The following is a 25,733-nucleotide window of genomic DNA, read 5'->3' as shown; positions in this document are numbered from 1 at the left end:
AACAAAAAGATAAGTAGCAATAGCTCAAAGTTTCCTGATTGGAGAAAACACTATGGCTTTTATCTATTTAGTGGCCTTGTCTGTCACTATTATCTCTTTATCAGCTGGTTTTTCAAGGAGACATTCCAATGATATAAATATTTTGTCTAATAAAGCAGGGACCTTACAGTACAGAATATTCTTTGCAAACTACCCAAAGCTATACTCTACAGCCTCATCATCTCTTAAGGAAGTAATTTCACACTTTGCAAACAGTGTGTTCAAACAGAGTAAGGTTGCTTAGGAGTTAATTAATTCCCCCTTGCATCTCTATCCAGCATGTATATGCACCATATCTGGGACCATAAGTCTCTCTACTGGATTAATTAGCATTCACAGTTAACAAACAGCCTGAATCACTGTAGAGAGAGATTAGAACTTAAACTCATAAAACTGGGTACATAATATCTTGCATTCCATGTAACAGTTGCTCAACAGATCTTAGCAGAATTGAAATAAGGAAATACTTGGTCCCCCTTATCATTCCCTCTTGCTCAGTGCTCCAATATCCCTTTCCCCCGTCCTTGCTTCCAAACTTTACTTGTAAGAACTAAATTGAAAATATCAGATAAACTCCTGCACATTGTTCACAGTACATGCCCGCCAGGCACAACAATGTGTTAACTCTCCAAGGAGTACTTGTATGCTACAAGGGAGCAACAGGTGATGGCAAAATTTCAGCCGCCTGAAGAACGGATGAGAATCGTTCGTGAATTAAGGGGACATTTCTCAAGCCCTGAAGGCCGATACCTACTCTACCAGTGCACGAGGCTAGATTTGCTTTGAAGTATTAAAATGTACTATCACATCTGAATACAATACAAAAGGCTTGAAAACTGTGTCTGTCTTTGGATTCAACAATACCACTTCTATGAATTAACCATGGAAATCATCAAGAATTTTTATTTCAGTCTTTGCCCCAAATTAAAACCAAAAAGGAATTTCATAATTAAATGATCAGTGATCAAAAATCATAATAAAAAGTACATTTACTGGCATGGAAAAATGTTTCCACCCTTGCATGATTGCATGCTATGAATATGTAAAAATATATGATGAAATGAATATAGAAACGTGAGAGAGAACACACATGCACACAAGTAGGCATAAATAATCATTTATGGTAGAACTATGAGTGATTTGGTTTTCTCTTCAGGTTTCATTTTGTTCTTCAAGTTATCTGCACTGGATGTTTCAACTTGCAATTAAAAGAAACTATAAATTTTTCCTAACTTTAGGAAGGAGGCCAAATGGTTTGAAATAACAAACTACTTCCCAATTACTGGAGACTTACTCCCCTCCAGGAGCTTGCCAGTGGTTTTCAAATTATTCTAACTACTATTGCTATAAAGAAACTTATTAAAAAACTAATCAGCAAGGGTTAAACTAATGGGGCTACTCACAAATGCTATAATTTGGTTTTGCAAATACTCCTTGTCTAATGCATGAAATAAAAGCAATACTCAGTTAATTTTTAAAAGTACTTGAATTATTAAATAATTTTAAACAGATCAAGCTCTTTATTTATCCATAAGGAATCTGGAGCTGCACTTTGACAGAGTGGGTAAGAAACTAAAATGCTATTTTGGTACTGATAGTTCCAAATAGGAACATAATATTGTGCAAACTTAAAGTTCAAGTAAGATGTCAAAATTAACTTGTGCTTTCAATAATTAGATATGGGTCTTGAAATAAGGGAAAATATTTAATTAAGGCGAATAAACTTGAAAAGAACTTCTGGTTTCACACTCAATCTCCAAAGTGTCTATATTAAAAAAGCAGAAACCCGGTCTTATGTAATCACACATACGAGCTACACATGCTAAAGGAGGGATGACTGCAGTGCCGACCACTACAGACGAAGTCTCACCATTTTTGAAGACTGTCTCCTTTCATAATCACTCAGAGTTTTCCTATATTTATATACATGCGGTAGGTGAATGGATACTCAATAAATATTAACCCAACAGCAACTCAGACTTCATAGAGATGTATTTTTAAACGGAACCTCCAGGTCCTAGTCCTAGTACTATTTAGAATTTAAATAACATGAAACCATAAAACACGTTTCAAGTGATAAGAAAGTATTAGTCCTGGAATTGTTTTCCAGGGCAACAATTTGATAATATTTTATTTTTAAAGCCATCTATCTGGAAAAATTTAACTTACAAACCTAGAAGGAAAACAGTCTACCATTAAAAATACATAAACAATTAAGAACTAACCTCCAGAACCCCAAAAGTACTAACAAAAATATGAAATATGTAACTGCAAAAATTAGGGACAAGCTTTTCATCTCATCTATTTTTAAAGGGACAGTAAGAATACACCTAACAACATACAACTTTCCATATTTTAAAATTAGCACAAACTTGATACGTAAAAGAAATCCTAATCTCAGGAAAGCACCATGTGGCATTTTTTAACTTTATGACCACTTTGTTGACTCTCTGTCCCAGAGCAGATCACCTCCAGCATTAGTACTCTGACCTTACAGAAAAGTGACAGATAAAGTTTATGGTGAGAAAAAATGAGTTTTTATAGGTTTCCAAAAGGGAATTCTTATGACACTAAAAGCCATATAATAATATTGATTTGATAACCAACTTTTTTACAGCCAAATTACAGCCTTAAGATTTCTAGAAAAATATCCAAGTGAATTTGCAGTAAAATACAATAAAATAGAGGCTTGGGCTCATGACAGTCTAGGATCTCTTTGCAAACTTTAAATATGCATATAAAATACTTTTTGAAGACATATAGATCTTCTTTAAAGTTTTCAGTGTCCTAAGATTCACCTTTTATGCTGGAACTGACTGTCCCTTCTTCCTGGCATTTATCAGTCAGCTATAAGTTCTCACTTTTCTGGGCAAATAATTTCCATGCCTGTTTCTAATTTTTTCTGTCTTAAAGGCAAATGTACAATGTACAGAAACAAGGATTATTTTCTTGAAAAATCATCCTCAAAAATCAATTAGAATATTCAAAATATTCCATTCTCACAAATGAAAATAAGTTGCTTGCTGAAATGACAGTCTTCCATTTCACTGCCTTAAAAATTAAGCTGGCATGGATAATAAAAGTGTTCTCTGACTGAATATGCTTGGCATTCAAATATTTTTAAAACAAAAACTAATCCATAATTAGATTTCACAGGCGTAATCTATAGAAAATAGAATTTGTTTTTATTTTTCTGAGAGCAATACTAACGATTTGATATTACAAAAGTAATAACAACAATACCATTGCTTGCATAAATCTGTAAACAAACTGGCATATTCGTGTTTATTATCCTTTTCAGTCTGATCTTTGTCATTCACTCATTCATTTAGCAAATATTTATTGTGCCCACTATGTGCCCAACGGTTTTCCAGGTGCTTGTGGATACGACAAAACTAATGTTCCTGCTATCACAAGCAATTTCTTTCTAATTGGTGTAAAAAGATGATCATCAAGTAGATGTACATAAGAGGGTGCAGGTGCTATTAAAAAACATAGCACAGGTGATACAGGAAAAAAAGAGCCACTGAGACCTGGGGCTGGGAAAGGGTGGTATTTTACACAGGGTTTTCAGAGAACACGGCGCTGCCGAGATGACATCTGAACAAATCAGAAGTGTGCTGGGGGGTACAGGGGTGGGGGGGGGGGCTAAAGAGATCTGATCTAAAGCCTTCCAGGCAACAGGCACAGCAAGACTCTGAGATGAACATGCTTGCCATGTGCAAGACAGTAAGATGGTCTGTGACTGCAAAGCATAAACAAATGTCCTTTATGTAACAAGCATTTATTGAATGATTGCATTCTAAAAGTTATGCTAACTATTTTATGGTATCAAGATGACCCAAACATAGTTTCTGACCTCAGACCTGGATATAATTACATTACTGAGTAATAAATATTATAAAACATTTGAGCTGGGTCTCAAAAAGGGACCAAAAGCAAGTTCTACTTCAAGCCAATGAGCTAAGAACCAAGAAAGTCCAGAGGGCCACGATCCCCACTAGAAAGAGGAGGTGAAGAACTGTGCAGATACTTCCTCAAAAACCACTCAACTCCTTTCTCCTTTTACTTTGTTCTAGAGTTCAGGCTAAAATACTTGATCTCCTGGGTGTGAGGAAAGGTGACATGTTCCACAGTATTCCAAAATGATGTTAAGTGGAAAGAAGGCTCAAAGTTGAAAGCGCCCTCTATTGGCAGCCAGGATGCTGCGGCACAACTCGCCAAATCAACAACCCACAGGGCTTTTAGCTGACCTATGTCAAGCCCACTGGTTATCAGATCCTCCTTCCAAACCTCCCTCATCATCTCCAACCTCATTTGGGCCTCAGCTTCTGATTGTCTTCCCCACCTCCCGTTACATTTAATCTGCTTCCATTCTTCTGAAACTTTCAGATTCCTTAATGTCAGTCCTCTATTCAAACACCTATGATTTTTCTTACAGAAGAAAGAAAAAATAATACTTAATAAGAAATAAGATCTCTGATAATTTGGTTACAAGCTCCTACTTAACCTCAATTCCAGACATACCATTACCCAAACACAATGTTTCAATGTTTTTTAAAACATTCCATACCCATTCCTGCCTCCAAACATTGTTAGTGCATTCTTCTTCCTAGAAACCTTCCACTTTTACCACCTGTCAAAGTCCTACATATAGTTCAAACTCCATTCAAATTCCATCTCACCCACAAAAGACTAAGTCAACTGCTCACGCACAGTCAGCCAGTCAGAAGCAATTATTCCTTCTTCTGTGTACCACCAAACTTGGCTTATACCTCACTTCGAGCAGTTATTGCAATCCTACCTATACTGTGGTTATATAGTACACATGTGTGTCTGCCCAACCAGATGTCACTTTCTTGGTAGCAAAGCATGCACACAATTTATGCTGATATCTATTCATAATCCAGCAAAATGCCTTATACATGATAGGCATTCCATTAATGTACTCCTGAATTCTCATCAATAGGCTACAATAAGCCCTTACTTTATGGGTAGGGGAGAGGATTCCTGGATTAAAGATTACAGCAGCATCATAAAATAAATTGTCCAGATATTACTACTGCATTTAACTATTCAGATAAGTTATGAGTCACTGGAGATATTATTGAATAAGAAGATTAAAAAAAATCACCTATGGGTGCTCGTTAGGTAGCACAAAATTATATTAAAGAGGAATGGGGAAACATAAAGCATAAAGCCACCTGGATTAGGAAGTATTACCGAGGGATTCTAAAACAATTCATTTAACAAAATTTCAGTTCCTATTCTGTACCAGATACTGTAGTGATGGCTAAGAATACAAAGGTGAAAAAAGTGTTCAACACTCTTTTTTTAAGTGCAAAGTGCTGGCCCATAAATTATTCCCTCCAAAAGTATGATCAGAAGAGCAGCACACAGGCCAAAAGAGACAATCATTACCCAATTCTGAGTCCAAATCTAGGAAACTATCTTGCCTAAATTGTGATTATGTAGGAGCTCTCTCTCCAGGACTGCTTCTGAATGTTAAAAGGGCTTTCTTTATTTCCAGTGACTATAAACTGCTCAGATAGAAAATTTAAGTTCCAGATACTTGAATACATTTCCTGCTTTGAGATAAGTTCTATCCATGCACAGGTTGTTTTAGTAATTAAGGTACCAACAACCCTGCCATCATGAATGAAAAGGGAGGAATTTATTAAAATGGTGCTATATAGGGAACGTTGTATGGGAGATAGTGGCTAGTTGTTTTCTTTGTCCTCTGAGACCAAAATAACAGAAACAGAATGGAAATATAACAAAAGGAATTTAAGTTAGGCATTGGACAGTTGTGAGGCACTGACTCACACTATCAGGTTACACTCAGCATTTCTTCTGCAGATTTCAAATGAAGAGGTAGCCTGCTTTCCTCTAAGACAGTTTACGCAAAGCAAGCAGATGTAAAGATGACTTCTTTGCATTTCTTGTACAGACATATTTTTCTACTGTACATTACTACTTGAATTGAAAAAATAAGAATTAAAAGAAACACACAAAATGCGATCTAGGATAAAATGTGATATAGTGTGCTCTTTGCCATAAGGCTACCAAGGATCTAATAACTCCTTCTTGTAAATTAACATCAATAATATAAATAATCAAATTATCTGATTACCATGTTAATAATTGCTTACTTGTTCAAAAACAGAATTCTGAATATATGACAACTGCAAGATATCCTTGTTTAAACAATAGTCTATGCAAAAAAGTTAAAAAGGAATTACATTTGTATTTACTCATGGAATAATATTCTCCAACAAAAACACTGGTGTTAAGTCATTTTGAGGGTTTTTTTATAACCTTTGTAAATGAGTATCTTCCACTCAAAACAACTTTGACAATTTTATATTCCCTTAGCAAAAACAAAAAAGTCAAGGGGCACCTGGGTGGCTCAGTGGGTTGAGGCCTCTGCCTTCGGCTCGGGTCATGATCCCGGAGTCCTGAGATTGAGCCCCGCATCGGGCTCTCTGCTCAGCGGGGAGCCTGCTTCCTCCTCTCTCTCTGCCAGACTCTGTCTGGCAGATGGGGTAACTGGGTGATGGACATCAAGGAGGGCACTTGATGGAATGATCACTGGGTGTTATATGCAGACTCTCTGCCTACTTGTGTTCTCTATCAAATAAATAAATAAAATCTTTAAAAAAAAAAAAGTCAATAAAATGTAGTCCAGATCCAGCAATTGTACTATTAGGTATTTATCCAAAGGATACAAACATAGTGATCCAAAGGGGCACCTGCACCCCAATGTTTATAGCAGCATTGTCCACAATAGCCAAACTATGGAAAGAGCCCAGATGTCCATAAACAGAAAAATGGATAAAGACAATGTGGTATGTACATACAACGGAGTATTACTCAGCCATCAAAAAGAATAAAATCTTGCCACTTGCAACAGCCTGGAGGGAACTACAGTGTACTAGACTAAGCAAAATAAGCCACTCAGAGAAAAACGAATATCATATGATTTCACTCATATGTGCAATTTAAGAAACAAAACAGATGAACATACGGGAAGGGAAGGAAAAATAAGGTGAAAACAGAGAGAGAAACCATAAGAGACTCTTAACAATAGGAAACAAATTGAGGGTTGCTGGAGGGGAGGTGGGTGGAGGGATGGGGTAACTGGGTGATGGACATCAAGGAGGGCACTTGATGGAATGATCACTGGGTGTTATATGCAATCACTAAATTCTACTCCTGAAACTAATAAGTCAACTAAACTGAATCTAAATTTAAAAGATAAAAATAAAAAGAGAAGCAACAGCAAAAAATAAAATATAATCCATAACCTTTCACAAATTAAATTACTGTATCCTTTGTATGTAAAAATGACTTACACCAATAATGTTACAAATGTATCTCTTAATATTCATCCATTTATTTATCCAACAAGTGTTAACTGAGGGTTCACATCTAGACACTGTGCTAAATGTAAAGACACCAAGATGACCTAATTACAGTTCCCGTCATCAGACAGAGAAATAACATTACAAAACCAAAACATATGTACTTGATGTCAAAAGGGAACCAACAAGAAGTCACTATATACACCAAGTACCCAGAAAGTTCAAAGGTCTAAGCAACCAATTATACAAAAGAATTGAGAAGTATGGTAGATAACTTTGGCACAGCTCATGGACATGCATTCCAATTCTTTTTCTGTGTGTCTTCCTCCAAAATAGAAACAAGATGGCTAAAATACTTTTCCTCTCATACTAGAGGTAATTATGTGACATACTTTTGGCCAATGAGATGTCTCCTCCAAGCAGACATCCCTTTCTAAAAAAAGAAAGGGGGAGTGAGGGAAGGGGGGTTGCTTCCCATGAGGAAAAGGCTTCTGAGCATCCTTCACTTCTCTTCCTGCTTAAAGGTAAGCACAATTTCTGGGGGTATGAAAGTCATCTGTGAAATAAAAGGCAAAAGTTATGTTCTAAGGATGGGAGAGGAGATGTAACCTGGGTCCCTAATGGTACCAGTTACCTGTGAACTAACAGCCTCCAGACTTCTTATGACATGAGACAAATGAAACCCTTACTCATTTCAGTCACATCGGTAAGACCTTCTACTACCTGAGGCCAGAAGCATTTTTACCATTAAAAGGAAGCTGAAGCAAAGAGGAGTTACTTGAGTTAGACTGTCCAACTTGATTTAGGCTATGATCTAGTTCTTCCTAGCTAGAAGAAATAAAAACAATTTTGAATTTGTGTTTCTACAATTTTCAATAGTGTAGATTACTTAAATAAGCATGTTCTAATTCCTCCACAGAAATCCATTTGTTGCAAAGTCATTACAAGATTTTTATTTCTCTTCCTCACTGATCCTCAAACCTATAACATTTTTTATAGTGTGGTATATATCATTCATGTATGTAATATACACATACAAACAAACAGCCAAAGGTTAGGAAGAAAGGAGTAAGGAAAGAGAATAGAGAGAGAGGGAAGGAACAAGGAACCTAGCTTATTTCAAAATATAAACTATGTTTTCAATTGTGCGAGCACTTAAGAAAGCAGCTGCCAAATAAATGAAAGACCACAAGATAACAGTATTTTTTTTTAATAGGAAAGACTTCCTCAGCAACTTGAAATCAGTTACTCTGTTTTTAAAATTTTTTAAACTTGAAAAAATACATATCCCAAAATTATGTTGTGTCTAAGTTACCACCAGCATTATTAAATTATTGTGCTTTCTACCTATGTTGAGTAAACTCCTTAAGATAATACCTTCTATAGGTTTCCGTTGGACAGATTTTGAATATGCACCATTCTTGGAATAATTTCAATCATAGAGAACTGGAAAGATTCATTAATTTCAATCACCATCAGCTCCACAAGCCACATATACTTTTTCTGCCTTTTTTGTTCAAACATATTTCACTGTGGCCATTCAAAAGGAAATTACACATTCCAATAACATTTGAGTTCCTCTCAGTTACCCTTTCAGTGGTTCAGGGTAATGATAGAGTAAAGAATCATGCTCTTCACAGGCTCTCCCCCCCCCCCCCAACTCATTTGGTAGAATTTCAGCATAAATCTCTTGTGCCAAAAAGCAATGGGTAATGTCTAAAGCTCTTCTCAAACAGTAGCTTACTTTGGAGGGAAGGGGAGTGAGAGTCAGGAGAAATCATCTCATTCCCAGCTTTCAAAGAGTCTTAGCATATGGGATAAGCAATTTTTTATCCCATTTTCCTAAAATAGAATTATGGAACCATAATAGGTCAAGTGGGGAGGGGGTGCAAGGGAGGATGAAAAGGAGTTAGAAACTTTTCAATTATCTCGAGTAGGGGTAATGGTTATAAGGATGAAATCACTGAAAGTTCTAGCCCTAAATTATCACTGAAATCAGTCAAAAAAAACCCCATGTATTCATAAAACCTGGGGCTTATATATTTTTTGGCACTGTTCCTAGGTAGAAGCTTCCTCTGTAAAACAGATAAGAGCTACACCCTCTTCTTCGTGAGACTTCAGGAATGGGATAAACGAGGATAATAAGAATAGTCAGATAACACAAATTCCTTCATTTTAAAACCAGCATTGGAAGGCAATCTTGGACAATCCACATGAACTCAAAAGCATATTCAGAGAATGACAAGCCTCCTTTGTTTATCTCATCTCAGCTTCAATTTCATCTGCAGTTATCTCCTTTAAAACAAGTGTTTCTGGGGTCCCTACATGATATGAGGTCCTTTTTCTCAGGCCCGTTTTTATTTGGTTATCTTTTTAGGTGCACTAAAGATTGAGTTTACAATAAACTGAACAGACAGCGTACAAAAGGCTTTTAGAACTATACCATATGGTCCAGGGAAGGGAACAATCTGGACGATCCCCACTTCAATCTGCAAGCTTGTCCACCTCTATAACACATTATACCACTGTAATAAAATATTAAGATGGAAACGTAAAAGCGAAAATAGTCTATCTTTAGCATTACCCGGCAACCACACTTCTGAGAATTTACTGATAAACTTAATAAACATTTACTTTAATTTATATTCTGGAATTTTGGTATGCAACACCAGGCATAGAAACCTAGGCCACTATTCACTAGAAACAATATTTCGGCAGGGATATGTGTGGGTATTCAACTTATGCTTCAGAAATTTGGAAGGAAAAAGAAAACAAAACACTTTTACAGGGGGCATATTGGCAGGAGCTGATGTAACAGATGACACATTCTTGGAAATCAAATAAAAGCAATAGGGAAATACCCATTGCTGCCTGGTGAAGGCCTAATCACATGGACACAGCTGGAACCAATGTAGATCATTCATTAATAAAACTGTATTGTAGTAGCCACTTTTTGATGCATTTCAATTGCTGCTGTAGCCAAATCTCTGAATTTCTTTGTTTGCTTGTTTGTTGAATTTCTTTGTTTTAACAGGAAATACAGGAAGATTTAGGGCAGAGGAAAAAGGGGGAAAAAACAAAAACAAAAACCACCCTGCTCATGCTAAAAATGAGCCTAGCTCAAAAAGCTAAATGTCACTTTACCTTGCAATGTACTTACACTATCAGCAGCTTAAAATATGCAGTGTAAACCTGAAAAAGGGGGAACTCATATGGTACTATGGATAAAAAGTGAGCAGTGTGAGATGCCACAGAAAACATATGACATACTTGTGACAGTATTCTACAGAATGATAATATGTCGGGCAGGGAGAATTAGAATGTATCAAAAATTAGAGGGGGAATCAAACAACTGAATTAGCACATACAATTTCATGCAATACTCTCTAATGAAATTTAACACTGAAGTGTGTACCGTATGTGTAAGGAAAGATGACTAATATTTAAACATAGAAATCAGTATCTTACATGTTACCAATATTTGATATCAAATAAAATATTCAAACCACCTACCCAGGAGTAATGTTCAAGACCTGTACTGATATTCAAATGAAATGAAACACCATCCATAATTATAAATATGATATTTAATACAATAAAATAAAATCCTAGTTAAAATAATAAATTTAGTATTTATCAACTTTGCTGGCATCCTTCAATAAAGCTATTTTTCCATGTTGCTACAAATATAATGATTAAGTTACTATACAGTAGTTCCTATAAACTGTGTAACATTTATCTATAAAGATATAGAAGCTTTGATGTATGTTCAGAATTAAACAAAACTATAAAATGTATTACCTACAAAAATAAAAAACTTAATAGCATTTACCAAAACAACAACAGCAACAAAGCTCAAATACTCAAACATCACAGATCTTAAATATATTTCTACTATGCCTCTGTGTATAGTTGGAATAAACAAATAAATACAACAATTCATGTTGCAATTCCTAAGTCACTGAAAGGTATGTTCCTATCGCAGAAAAGACAAAGGGCTTAACTGCAAATAAAAATCATAGCACTGGAGAAAATGTATTTAAAGTTGATGCATAGTATTTAATAAGCAATGAACATTATTCAATACATTTGAACATAGAGAATAAGTTTCGGTCTCTATTATCACACCTTGGAATAGAAGGATTCAAGACAGTCATGCACTTAACGGGACCAAGAGAAAAAAGTTTCACTGGCTTCCCTTCTAAAAAATGTCATTAATTCTGAAACATAAAATACTGACGTAAAGATTTAATTCATATAACTTAACAAGCATCCCAGATTCCTCTTAGCTACTCTACAGAAATAGGCACTTAAATTCAAGTTTAAAAAAACAGCATGGGGGGGGGTGTGGATAACTGTAGCATTTATTAACATGTGCATTATACATACAAAGCAATGTGAGTACTTGTTTGTTTTGTTAAATTAATGAGCCAATATGTTGCTGAACCTGTCTTGAGAATGAGAGAAAATAACAGGTGAGTTTATTTAATGCATAATTCTCCTATACCTGTTTTACAAACCCTTTTCATGATTTTAAAGCATTTTCTAAATTAAAAATAGATCTCTAGGGAAAAAAAAAACAGCTCTTAGATTGTACAAGTTGATCTTAATGTATCCATAATAGATATATTTCCCAGCGTATATGGCATATAAAAATTCTTCCCATTAATACCTCTAACAGGAGCCACTATTTACTTTTCTTCAGTCACGTGCGTTGCACTATTACAAAAACTCATGAGTTTTTCCTCCCAAAGTAATTTTCTTATTGCCAAAAATCATTGACAACTTTTTAAAATAAAAATCAGTCAAAATAATATCAATCTCCTCCTTAGAAAACATATTCTGCCTATTTATTCTTATCTTGATTGCAAAACACTAACTTTTAAAATAGACCACTTGGAAGTCAGTCATTTGTTTTTGCTTAATACAACAGCAAACACATTTACATTTTGAGGAACATTCTACGAAATTTCATAGAATGCTTGCTCATAGTGAAAACCTAGTCTCCTGCTCAAATCATCACTTAAAAATCATAATGCTACATTTTCACACCCCTTGTAATAATAGGTCACTAGATATAATTTAGAGAGAATTGGGATTCTCTCTAAAGAGAGAATTCTCTCTTTTCACTTCAAAGGAAAAAATTTTAAATACACATCGGTATACTTCATGGAAGTTCATTTGCTCACCTAGCAACACTTATCAGACATTCTAAAAATGAGTATTCAATCTGCAAAAGCGATGAGCTGACCCCGAGTTTTAGACAAAAATAGAAAACAATGGCAGACTTTTGGGGTCTCAACAAGAGATATCTTGGCCTAAGATCCATAATAATACAAGCAAGTGTCATTCAAAAGTTTCCATTCAAATAATAAGCTACGAAGGGAGACAAGATGCCAACCAATCAAAACCACTATGTCAACATGACCAAAGTTAGCAATATTCAGAAGGGTTTTCTGAGAAGTGTGGCAAAAACGCAACTGTGAAGAAAATCTCTAAGAGCTGGAAAAGGGAAATCTAACACAAGCTTCTAGAAGGAACAATGCTGCTTAGCAAACGTGGAGGTTGTGAGGAGAACGATGTTTCTATTTAAGAAATATTGTTTTGGTTTTTTTTTTTTTTTATGTGAAGAAAGAGGAAAACGAAGGAAAAGAAATGGGATAAGGAGGAAAGACTAAGGCTGCTTGCTTTCCTTCAGTGGTGCTGGGAGGGTAGACCCTCTGCCTTATGAAAACCACTGCCAGAACCAAGCTACACAAAACATTTTGGCTGCCAGCCTAGAACAGTGCCAGGCTGTTTTTTATTTTGTGCTAGACTCCCTCAATTGAGACAGTGTGGGATTGTCACTTTGATGCACATAGAGAACAAAGAATAATATAGTACGGGGCGGGGGGAGGTGGATTTTTCTCCCCTTAAAGTCAGGTTAGCATTTTGTTTTGTTTGACGAGTCTTGAAAAGACTCAAGAAACAAAAGTTATGCTGAAGAATCTATCATTTGCCTAAGAAATTAGCTTGAGAACAATATTGTCGGCAGTTGAAAGCCCCAGGAAGGATGAACATTTTTTAAAAATCAGACTTAAAAGGGGTCTAGGTTATATACTTACCTGTTTAAGAAGCCTGAGACCAAGAAATACGTGATTCACCATCACACGATCTTGTCTAAAATCTGACAGGTGAAGGAAGGCCATAAAATCCGTCAAAAAAAGAACAGAAGTGTCACAATGTTTAGGGCACTGTTCAGAGGCAACTGTGTCAGCTGTTATTCTGACCTTGATTTCTCCAAACTTAAAGAATCTGATTAAAAGATTATAACAGTATAATCGGAATATTTTATGCCTTTACAGGGAAAGAGGTGATAAATGATCAAAAATGTTTAAAGGATTAAACCACAAATCATCTAGAAAGTTGCCACAGACACAAACAGGAAAACCGTCTCTTCTATCCTATTCAATTCTGTACTAGAAGAAAAGCTAACACAAATGAGAAAGCCAAGTGTGAGCTGTTGGAAGCTTCAACTAAATATACCACCTGAATCCGGTGACTAAAAACAACAATAAGCCATTAGCTCCTCGAGGTATGACCCTTTTCTCTCTAATGCACAAGATAAGTAGAGGTAGAAGTCCATTTCCTACAAACCAAATGAAAAGAAAAAATGAACTGTGACAAGCCCAGATCCCATGCTGGCATATTTTACACTAAGCTCAGCATCATCTAGAAGCAGTATGCTTCTCCCTGCCCATCAGGACAGGAAAAAGAGTTGTGAAACTAGTACAGCATTGATGAATAGCACCAAAGGTCCACTAGTCCCTTCCTCCTGCCCATCTCCACTGAATCAGCTGTTAAAAGAAGACCGACTGTTACAGAAATAGCAAGAGCTGAAGCACTTGCCTCAGATGTTACACACACAGGCGTGGAGCATGACCACCTGAGCCTATCTAATTTCCAACAAAATGATCCCCCACCCAGTTTTGTGCATGGCCACAGATTCTGATAGCGAGTCATGATCACTGTTGGGAAAGGCGGTAGGAGGGGGAGAGTGTGGAAAAGAAACCGGGTGAGAACGATGGCCAAACCTCAAACAGTACACAGTCCATGCTTCTCGTTATTCAAATTAGCATCGTGCACAACCCTGTGGGAAGACAAAACCTGTGATAAAGGTTTCAGGTACAATGATTTGCTATGGGTGGCAAGGGCCAGTCTGCCATAGTATTGAAAAATGCATTATTTTGCTCCTCACTGTTCTCCTTTCCCATTTCCTTTCTTCCATCTGGGATATACCAATGACGCTACAACTGCATGGGACACTGATAGTTATAGAAAAGGCATTCATGTCGTGCCAAAGTGGTCCAAAGAATGATGCTGGCTGGCTTTAGTTCAACAAGGAATCTGATGCAAAATCAGGAAATAAAAAGAATGAAAGGTGTAGAAGAAGCCAGGCGATAACATGTTTTCTCTGTTTTTTAATGATGCAGATGAAATAGGGGAAAATCTAGAAAAAGCAGCCAAGCTGACTGAATTACAAAGAAAGATTAAAGGAGTTAAATGTGTATAACTTGGCTGACAACCAAGGAACAATATGAGAGCTGTCCACAACTCTCCAAAGTATATACATAAAAAGAAGAGCAGGGAATTTTTATCTGGTATAGAAGTGTGAATGTATGAAATAATAATGAGATAAAATTAAAATAAAGAAAACTGACTTCAAGCAGCAGATGAAGTAATCTTGTAAAACTCAGGAATGGCTGCTTCCTTCTCCAGAAATATTTATCGTCGCACTGACCCACACTGTAGTAAAGAAAGAACAGATGATAGGAAATGGCCACATACTGACAGAGGACTGAATCAATGGAGAAATTAAAACAAAGTCCCATTTGCTTACCTGATGATGCAGAGGTACTAATTTTTCTCTTTACATATATCCAATCAGGCTAATGCAGAGGTACCTGTGAGATCAAAGGACATAATTAAGACGTTGTTTTGAAAATAAGCCCAGGCGGAATTCTCAATCCTGACCTGGTTTAGAGTTTACCTGAATGACCCAGTAGTCTGATTCTTGGATGGGAGTCTGATTCTCAGGATGGAAAGAAGAAACTCCAAGGAGAGAGATGTTTGGAGTCTTAACTGGTAGGAGCTTTCCCCCACCCCCAATCTTTCCAAGGCTTCCCAAATCAATTCTAACTCAAAAGCAATAAGAAGAATTCAGATTAGAGGTTCTTATCCGTGGTACGTGGAGTTTATGCACTTCTGAATGATATTTGTAAAATTTGTGGGTTTATGTAAATGGATGTCTCTCTGGAGAGAAGGTCAATAGTTTGTCAGATTTGCCAAAAAGTTCCATAATCCAAAAAACCGTCAAGAACCTCTGCTGAGGACAGTCTAAGATCTCAGAGACATGTCGGAATGCATATGGATAATCAGTCCAGGTCTGGGGTTTTCACTCCAGGGAAACAATGGAGGTACACAGACACTTCCGTATCTGGGGTACATACCTAACACTACTTTCTCTGAAAGCACTAGATCAGGTTTAAACTGTTACTTAACTTCTCTGCAAGCCATGCAGAATGAAGAGAACAAGTTCTTACCTTATACCCAAGGGTGGATATTGTGACTTTCCTGTTCTATATATATTAAAGTCAGAATCCTTAGGTATATCAGTACTGACAGGGTCAAGGCTAACATAGTAACTCACCCCAAAAGGATCCTACCTGACAAGCAAAAGGAGAAGCTGGCAAAGCAATAGGAAATGTGGCTCCCAGACAGAATATATAACACAAAATCACTGGATTACCAAATGCATCTCTTAAAAGAATTTCCCTAAACAGTGGTCCCAGAGTCCAAATAGCCTCTATCAGAAAGAAATCAAGATGTAGAACTTTGCAGGCACCAACTGTGAATAAGACATTCACAGTCATAGAAAGAACCCTGAGCAGGAGTGTCACCAAAAAAGAACAGAAAAAAATAAACGATACAAAAGATAAGGGAAGGGCTGAGAAGACATAAGTCAAGCAAAAGGAGAAATCAAATTAAAATTTTTGAAACGGTCTGTTACAAATAATGATCTTGTGGTATATTTTCTTGAAAAATAATTTCTTTAGACATTCATCCCCTCAGCATCTACCAGGAATTGCCCTGGTTTTTTGGGAATTCAGTGGTGAGCTAAGACAAAATTTGCCTGGCTGGAGTTTAATTTGGGGAGGGGAGGAAGGATGCAGAGAGGCATAAACAGCAATATCATTTCAATACATGATATGAAAGAAGTAAGATGATGTGACTGAGGCATGGTAGAATGCCCTACATCTATCTAGTATGTCACAGAGATGTTCGCTCTAATTCTCAAAGTTAGACAGGGTCTTAAGGAATGGAGACTGAGAAAGGACCATAGGGACAGCTAGTCAGACCTCTTCATTTCAGAGACGAGGACAAGAGAGCTATTCTGGAAGATAAAGTATCACAACCTCATTATCTCCAAACATCAAAATACATACACCTAGCTGAGTTAAGATTTTATGATATACTCTCTGCCTTGAGAAAAGAAAGCCTGAGAAGTAACTGAACAGCATTTCTGAATCTTTTAAAAAACTGGCAGATCCTGAGCACTTTGTAACCTTAAGATGTAACCCAGAACACCACATTCTATCTGAATTCTTGGCAAGTTTCATTCTATTTTTTCAAAGTTCTTTTTCCCTTCAACAGATGACTTTGATCAATTTCTGCTGCTAAAGGAAGTCAGGCAATGGGGAATGTGGGGAGGCATGGGAGCCAACCTCCAAGAGCTCCCCCAAATCCTCATCTTACGAAATTGATGACTTTGGTAGTTACTTCTCACTGAATGAGGGTTGGTGCAAAAAAACCAGAATGCCAAAAAAAAAAAAAAAAAAAAAAAACCAGAATGCCCTGGAAGTGAGGGTTTCTGACTTCAGAGGTTAGGTCCTAAAAGATACTACAGCTAGCTCCTTGCTCTTTTGGATCACTCAGTCCGGGTGAAGTCAGCTACCACATCAGGAGGACAAACAGCTCTATGGAGCAGTCTGCATGGCCTCTTGCCAAACAGCCAGAATCCACTTAACAGGGTTATGTGTGAGCCATCTTGTAGGGGGTTCACTCAGGCTGCTCAAATCTTCAGAAGACTGCTGCCCTGGGTCAGTCTTGACTCCAATTCATGACAGATCAGAGCCAGAAACTAGGCTGCACTCCACCTCTGGCATGCTCTCTAGCTTCCTCCAAAGCTAAAAACTCCATTTGCCAGATGCATTTGCATCATGCCTTCTATGGGACCTGGATTCAGACAAACAGAAAAATCCATGTAAGACTTAGAAAACAAGTAAGTCAAGGTGGTGACCACCTCCACATAGACCAAATCTTGTAGTGAAAGCATTTTGTTCTTCTGAGACAATCAGCTAGAAAGTCTAATTGAATGATCCCTAGTATCACAGGTTCCAAAGCAGCAAGTGACAATAGATTTTCTACTAAAATAGGGTAACTGGATGTTTCCCTTGGCTTATGGTTCCCGGCTTATGTTCCCAGCTCAAGGGTAGTTCCTTGGCACTTTTGGAAATTAAGTAGTGTGTAAACATATCCCTTTTTGCTTAAACTAGCTAGCTGTCTGCAACTTAAACTAGCTGTTGCCTACAACTTAGAACCCACTCTATCATATACAAATTCGCCTGTCTCATAATGCTTTCACACCTCTTTCACAATTCATCCTCTTCTGTTCCATTACTAATCCCTCTGCCTGTGCACTGAACCCTATCCATTCATGACTTTCCTAAAAACTTGCTCCATCATTCTCCACCTTTTCCTCTACCTTGAATCTTTTTCTTTCCACTGGCTCCTTCTCCTTCATGAATAGCACACTTCTTTCAACACTACCAACTATCCTGCCAAGATTCATAAAACAATACAGACCCACTGCCTTTACTTCAACTTCCAAGCAGTGCTCACACTACCACAATGTGGCTTACTCAGCCATCACTGTGTTGAAACAGCCATTGCTAAGGTGTGCTAAAATGACCTATTTTCATCCTTCTCTCTGCTAGACTGTGGCATTTGGCAGTCCTGCCCACCATGCCTCTTTGAAACTCCCTTCCATTGGTTTCCAAGATGCCACCAACTTGCAGCTCTCCTCCAGCCCAGGAGTTGTGTTCCCTATTTTAGCCTGGCTCCTTTTCTAGGAATTCCCTAGAGCTTTATCCCTAGGGATATTATGGTTTCCTTCTGTCCTTGACTTCAAGATTTCAATTATCATCTATATATTCACTAATCACTCCCAAATCCTAACCTCTCCTATAGCTCTCTTCCCACTACAAATTTACACTTCTGTTTGCCTGTTAGATGCATCTAGCTTTATCATTTGTTGCAAAATATCAAAAATCTCCCTAACCTAAGAGGACAAATTTAAAAGTAGTTTATATACTATAACGATGCTAATACTGGAACCACTAGCCACATGTGCCTGTTGGACACTTGAAATGTGGCTAGTCTTAAATGAAATGTGCTGTTCAGTAGAATATACACAATAGATTTCAAAGACTTCATGCAAAAATAAGAATGTAAAATAGCTCAATAATTTTATATTGATTACATGTTGCAATGATAAGAATTTAGATATATAGGGTTAAATAAAATATATTAACGAAGTTAATTAATATATTTCTTTTCATTTGTCTAATGTGGTCACTAGAAAATTTTACATTATTGCATTACAACTCTATTGAACAGTGCTGCTCTAAACACACACACACACACACACACACACACACACACACAAAATAACACTATGAAAAAAAATGCACACTATTCTTAACTAACAAGAGAAAGAGAATTGATTTTGTTTTTTTTTAATTCTCAATCACCCTCACATTAAAAACTTACTATTTTATCTTAATAGCTTATAGAGTCATTCTTACTGTTTAAAAGAGAAGGCTAGGGGTGTCTGGGTGGCTCAGTCCTTAAGCGTCTGCCTTTGGCTCAGGTCATGATCCCAGGGTGCTGGAATCAAGCCCCGCATCTGGCTCCCTTGCTGGGTGGGAAGCCTACTTCTCCCTCTCCCACTCCCCCTGCTTGCATTCCCTCTATCGCTGTGTCTCTCTCTGTCAAATAAAGTCTTTAAAAAATAAATAAATAAAAGAGAAGCTATATCCTGGAATGAAGATTTGTAAGGTTCCTTAAAATATATGCAAATATGTTTAAAATTATAAAGTTAAAAATGCTAAATTATATCCTATAAAAATCAAATATAATCACGACTATATCATAAAAATACAAATAGCTAACATTTGTAGGCACAACGCAACAATGTTATTTATCACTGCATCTCTAAAGTAGATGATACTGTTATGCCCCATTGAACAAAGTAAGAAATCTAAAGCAGAAAGAAGTTAAGTAACTTTCCCAAGGTCATGTTCCTAGGCCTCAAACCAAGAAGTCTGGCTCGAAATCCCATACTCTCAATCAGTACCTTTTGCTGACTTGATAGAAGTAAAATTTAAAAGAAGACAACAGTCTCAGATGGTTCCCAGTACTCTTAAACTTATACACTCAACTAAGATCAGAGAAAAAAAAAAGTTAAATTAAATAAAACCAAATATGAATACAAATATAAAAGCTCACAAAAAGATGTAAATTTAGAAGTAAAACTAAATGAGTAGAGTATAAGGAAGGAATAAAGAAAGAAGATACAAAGGAACCTGCTCTGAGCACAGTGTGTACAAATGAGAATTCCTCAAGAACAAGAAAGCATTTCTGTGTGGACGTGAAAACAGTAAGGGCTTCAGAAACACCGCGTGCCCACTGAGGCTACAGAGCAAACACAGAACTTGACACATACCCACGGAACCTCTGAGAGACTCGCACGTAATTCTGCTTCACAAAGTGCAGGTTGGGGGAGTGTGAGCGGCAGATCGTAAACTAATTTCAATGTTACAAAAAGCTAATAGAAATAATTCATGCCTGAATAAGGCTATATGGCCTATATTTTTAAGTGCAGTTTGGCATTTTTTTCAAAAACTTCCAAAATACAATGTTCACAAGTTAAGTATATTAATCAACACATAAACAAAAATAAATAAATAGATTTTATATGTGTGCATGTCTCTAGAAAGAAACACACACACACACACACACACACACACACACACACACACACACACACACTGATTAGCTGTGTATAAAGAAGGTATTAAGGGACCAGGGCATAAGAGAAAGATTTCATAGCCCTTGTCACTTTCTGAATTTGAATCCAGTGAATACAATGACAATTTAAAAGTTTTTAAGATAATCTTAAAATCCAAAATAAAAATAAACAAAATGATGCTGAACAGGAAAATCTACTAATTCATACATATATACTGCATGGTGAAGAGGGGGGAGTCCTTGATGATAAAAGGGCTAGGGACTTCCAGCCTCAATGGAAGACTAGCATTCCATCTTCACACATCATCACCATCCCTGTCCTCCATACCTCACCACCCACCACCAGGTATATACAACTAACATGCATACATGGACATTTTAACTGCTACACGATGCTGTTCAAATATTCTGTCTTTGAGAGCCAGAGTACTTAAAAACATCCCAAAAGGCAGATAGAAACACTTTAAAAAAAAAAGGAAAAGAGGATTATAAAGCTATAAATATAGAAATATATTTTATTATTTTTTACTTTGTCTTTTCTTTAAAATGCATTTGAAAATCAGAGATACAAAAGATTGGTGACATAAAGCTTCCCCAAAGATAGAAAACCATGACATTTGTTTTAAACTTGCAAACCAGATTACTCATAGGATGCAACCTAAAATGGCAACCCTGAGGGCTTTTCTTTTGCATGTGAGCATGCTCTGTCATCTTCTCACTGACCAGAAGTGATGCTGCTAAATGGCCAGCGGAAGAACCCATTCCTTCCTCCCGGACCAAGCATCTACTCTCCCAAAACTCAAAAGCTCTCGAGTCTAGCCTTCCAAAATGATGAGTAAACTCTAGTCAGGGATGTAGTAAGCCCATTCCTTTCAACTTCTTGCCAGTCAGAACTTTTCAAAAAATCTACCAAAAAAAAAAAAAAAAAAAAAAGGCTCATTCGCATCACTTTTCTTTGTGTTGCCATCATTCATTGTCTTCATTTTTAATTTAGTGGTATTTTTAGCCAAATGAAATGAAATATAGTCAGTTTTTCTCAATCTGTCTCAGCTCTACTCTTTATCTTCTGGGACCCAATTCATGTGATCCTTTAACAACTATTTATTTCACACCAAACTAGATATCTCCCTAAAGCTTACCAATCTAGCCTCCAGGCATATTGCTTAAATAAAAGCAGTGGATCTTTGTAAACCTAAAATTTGCATACTAAAGGAACAAATCAACTATCAAAAGACCTAGTAGTATACAGCAGTTGCTCACCTCCAAGCAGAGTTTAAATTCATTTCAATTTATTATTTTTTTAAAGAAACAGCTATTGATTTTTTCCACTTTGCAAAATACTGTTTAATGGCCTAGCTAAATTAGAGGTGATAGTGTGAAGCAAGTCCTTTAAATTGGTAAATTCTAAACCTTTTAATAAAAGTACATCAGTCAGAAGTTTTAATAAGACTCAGCAGGACAGAGAAGAATTAACAGTCTGTAGGTATCAAAAGGGGGTGATAGGCAATGATAACCTTAATCATTTGCACAGGGATTTATAATTTCATTGCTTAAAGGTTAATGAAATTATGTGGTATTTTGCCCACTCTTATCCAGTAAATGATTTCATGCCTTGGTTTGTATATATTTATCAACTGAATCATATAACAGAAGAAATGACTCTTTTTACCAATTAATCTACTGCATTGTTACTTACGTACATCTGGGTGCACAACTATCATTATCTGTTCTAACCAACAGCCCCAAAGTAAAAACATAAGGTCTCCAACAGCATCTCAGAAAAAAGAACAAACTCGTAATCAGAATTCTAGAAGTCCAATAAGTTGCTAAAATGAATGCCTTTTAAAAAACTAGATACATTGCTTTACCTACTTTACACTTCGACTACTGCTAAATAGTTGCTTCTGCCAAATGTTAACATAAAGTCTACCCTAGAGACTAACAAAGGCATTCAGAACCCACATTATTGGACAGTGAAACTGGATGGAAAAATACAAACAATACACATAAATAATTAGAATAGGTAAAACAATATGAGATTCTAGGTTGAAGCAATTGTTTTAAAACATCACAGGGCAAAAACAACACACTACTGGCGCCTTGCATCACTGAGCACCCAGGAGGTGTTCAAGGCCAGAGCTTTGCTTGGTACCTAGTTCTAATGGAAAATGCAGACTCTGGCTTTAGGCAGGGTCGTGTTTCTTATTCTGGCTGCACATTGGAATCACCTAGAGGGCTTACAAAATAAGAATAAGACAAAAAATAAAAAAGCTGATACTGAGGCTCTACAATCAGAGATTCTAGTTTCATCAGTAATTTTTAGAAGCTCCCTAAGTGATTTCTTATGTCCAGCTAGGGTGGAGAAATAAGGCTATAGAGCATTGGTTCTCCAAGTGTGGTCCCTGATCTAGTGGGGCTGGGAACATGTTTAAATGCAAATTCTCGGGTCCCATCCCAGACCTACTGAACTGGTGACCCAGGAGGGGACTCAGCAATCCTTATTCTGAGGAGACTTGAGGGGATTCTGATGTACACTAATGTTTGAAAACACTGCTTTACACTTGATCTTAGCCAAAAGGCAAAGGAGCAATTGAAAACATACTGCTGTAGAGTAAGAAAAACATGGGCTTCAATCCTCTCTCCACAATTTACAGGCTACATGACCCTTGGTCTGCTCTCTAAACCTTACTTGCCTCACTTGCAAAAGAACAGAGTCAGCTAACATTTGCTAAACATGCATTATGTATCAGAGAATGTGCTAATAAGCCCTTAATGTGTATTACATAATTTAACCCTTACAACAAGCTTACCAGGTAGATATTAATACCATTTAAACCCAAAGATTATGAAATTTATCTAAGATTACAAAGCGAGTAAGCAGAATCCAATTTAACTCGTTTTTTGAATCCAAAAATCATTGCTCTTCCCCATCTCACAAAATATGCTCACCCTCCCTCCCTCCTTTTCTTCCTTTTTCTCTTCTTCCTTCCTTCATTTCTTCCTCTCTCTCCTACCATCTTCCCTCCTTCTTTCCTTTGACTCTCTAAGTCTCTATCTGTCCTTCTCACTTTCTTTTGGAGTTTATTTTCCTATCGTAAAGCTAGATTAACTAGTCTGTACAGTTTTACTGAGTGACTACAAAGTACTTAACATTCTGCCATATGCTAGAGATGAAAAAATTAAAATATTTAAAATTTTAAAATCATAGTAATGAAGTTACAAACTAGATGGAGACACACATTTTGCAAAACATAGGAATGCATATGACTTAATTCTAAACTGGTTAGTCAAAAACAGAAGTAACTCAGGAGTTCATGAGATTGGAGTTCAGAGCAAGGCATGAGGCCGAATGAAGGAAGTGTGGCTTATCCTGAAACAGGGTGAAAAGTCTGTCCTGCACAGGAGGAGAAACAAGGGTTACAAAACAGTAGAAAACAAAGCTAATTAAGCTAAATGGATCCAGACTGCAACTTAACATAAGAAGAATTTAACTTTAGCATAGTAAAAAAATATAGCTTTTTTTCACAGAATCTTTTGGATGCACTGATAGTAAAAAGGTAAAGTTAAAGTCAAATCACAGGTACTTATTATAGAGAAAAAAGAAAAATCGACCTAGGATTATACTGAGAGAAAAAAATGGGGGTGGTGGCAGGAGAAAAGTCCTTTCTTTTGCTACGAGTGTTTGTTATGATCCACTCCTTCCTAAGGATAGTATGTTCCATAGGCTATTCGTAATCATTATATGATATTTTCACTCACTCACTAATCCAACCAACACTGACTGATCACATTAGTTAGACACCAAAGATGAACAGATAAATAAGATACCAACACAGGCCACATGGAGTATTTATGTAGGAAACAGACTGCCAAATGTTTTACACATGGACATTTACATGAAGTTATTGAGGATTCCAAAGGCCACTATAGATAGACAGACCAATTCTTAGGAATGACTTCTGTGAAAGTCCTGAAAGTCCAGGAGGTATAAGCTAGCCAAATGTTCCACATACAACCCGCAAGAGTGCTCTATTCACGCTAGCACCACGACCATTAGCTCGCAAGTGGAGCACCCCCATTTCCATTCACATTTAGGCTTACTATGGTTAAGAAAGTCATGCAAATATAAAATGTAGAGGTTAAGCCTTTTGACATTCATATCATTCATTTCATTTTTTTTGCTGAAGAACTAATGAATCACTGTGATCAGAAACCCACTGGAAGATTCTATGGATGTATTAATGAAGGAAAATGTGAGGCACAATGGCCTGACTGAATTCACCAGCACCTCAACTTTCCAGCTCTGTCAATGAGATAGTCCAGCACCTTCTTTAGTTCCCCATAATCTGAGAATTCCATAATGCCTGTTTGTTTCTGAGAACGAACGTAAGAAGCATGTATATCCATCATAGCATGCAGAAAAGATAAGAGGCTGCAGTTAGTTTTGCTCAGAATACATGTGAACTGAATTTGCTGATATTAGAAATTATAACATTTTCAAACTAAATATATTTAAGAATCAGTAATGCATCTTAGTGAAGTTGCTTATTATAACTTACATAATCAAAAAACTGAATTCCTGAGTTTACCAGGTGTCAAAACACTAGCTTTTTAAATTTTTATTTCTCTCTCTCTCCCATATATATATATATATACACACACACACACAAACACACAATTTGGTAAAACACCAGCTTTTAACCCACACACTACCTAGAACAGATACAGTGTTGGAATTAAAACAACAGAAGGGGGCACCTGGCTGGTTCAGTGGATGGAGCATGCAACTTTTGATCTCGGTTGGGGTCATGACTTAGGGCACCACATTGACTTTAAAAAATAAAGAAATAGGAAATAAACAATGGTATGAAAAAACCTCCTAGCGCTGTGAGTAATAAATTTCCTTGGCCCCAATATGTCCAATTCTTATACATTACTGTGTTTTACTAAAATTCAATTACCTGTCATCTCATTTTTTTTTTTTAGAGATTTAATTTATTTATTTGACAGAGATCACAAGTAGGCAGAGGCAGGCAGAGAGAGCGGGAAAGCAGGCTCCCACTGAGCAGAGAGCCTGACTGGGTGTTCAATCCCAGGACCCTGAGATCATGACCTGAGCTGAAGGCAGAGGCTTAACCCACTGAGCCATCCAGGTGCCCCTCATTTTTTAATAAGACAAACTCTACACGACAGTATGAT

General features: G+C 36.8%; 1 protein-coding gene across 12 annotated transcripts in view; it reads right to left on the bottom strand.

Annotated features, from left to right (window-relative positions):
- Nucleotides 1-25,733, bottom strand: part of GTDC1 (glycosyltransferase like domain containing 1) — a 395,678-nt gene that overhangs the window by 277,708 nt on the left and 92,237 nt on the right. For 9 of the 12 annotated variants that reach the window (XR_006820273.1, XM_046018869.1, XM_046018871.1 and 6 more), the window contains exon 2: nucleotides 15,283-15,346. The gene's annotated coding sequence lies outside the window, so the exon portion shown is untranslated. Of the gene's footprint in view, nucleotides 1-13,507; nucleotides 13,570-14,476; nucleotides 14,533-15,103; nucleotides 15,189-15,282; nucleotides 15,347-25,733 lie in introns of all 12 variants that reach the window. The other 3 variants (XM_046018866.1, XM_046018868.1, XM_046018867.1) reach the window with 3 other exon arrangements.

This window comes from Meles meles, chromosome 9 (assembly GCF_922984935.1).
Source record: "Meles meles chromosome 9, mMelMel3.1 paternal haplotype, whole genome shotgun sequence".
NCBI lineage: Eukaryota > Metazoa > Chordata > Mammalia > Carnivora > Mustelidae > Meles > Meles meles.
The sequence above is the reverse complement of the archived record's forward strand: the minus strand, read 5'-3'. Positions and strand labels throughout refer to the sequence as shown.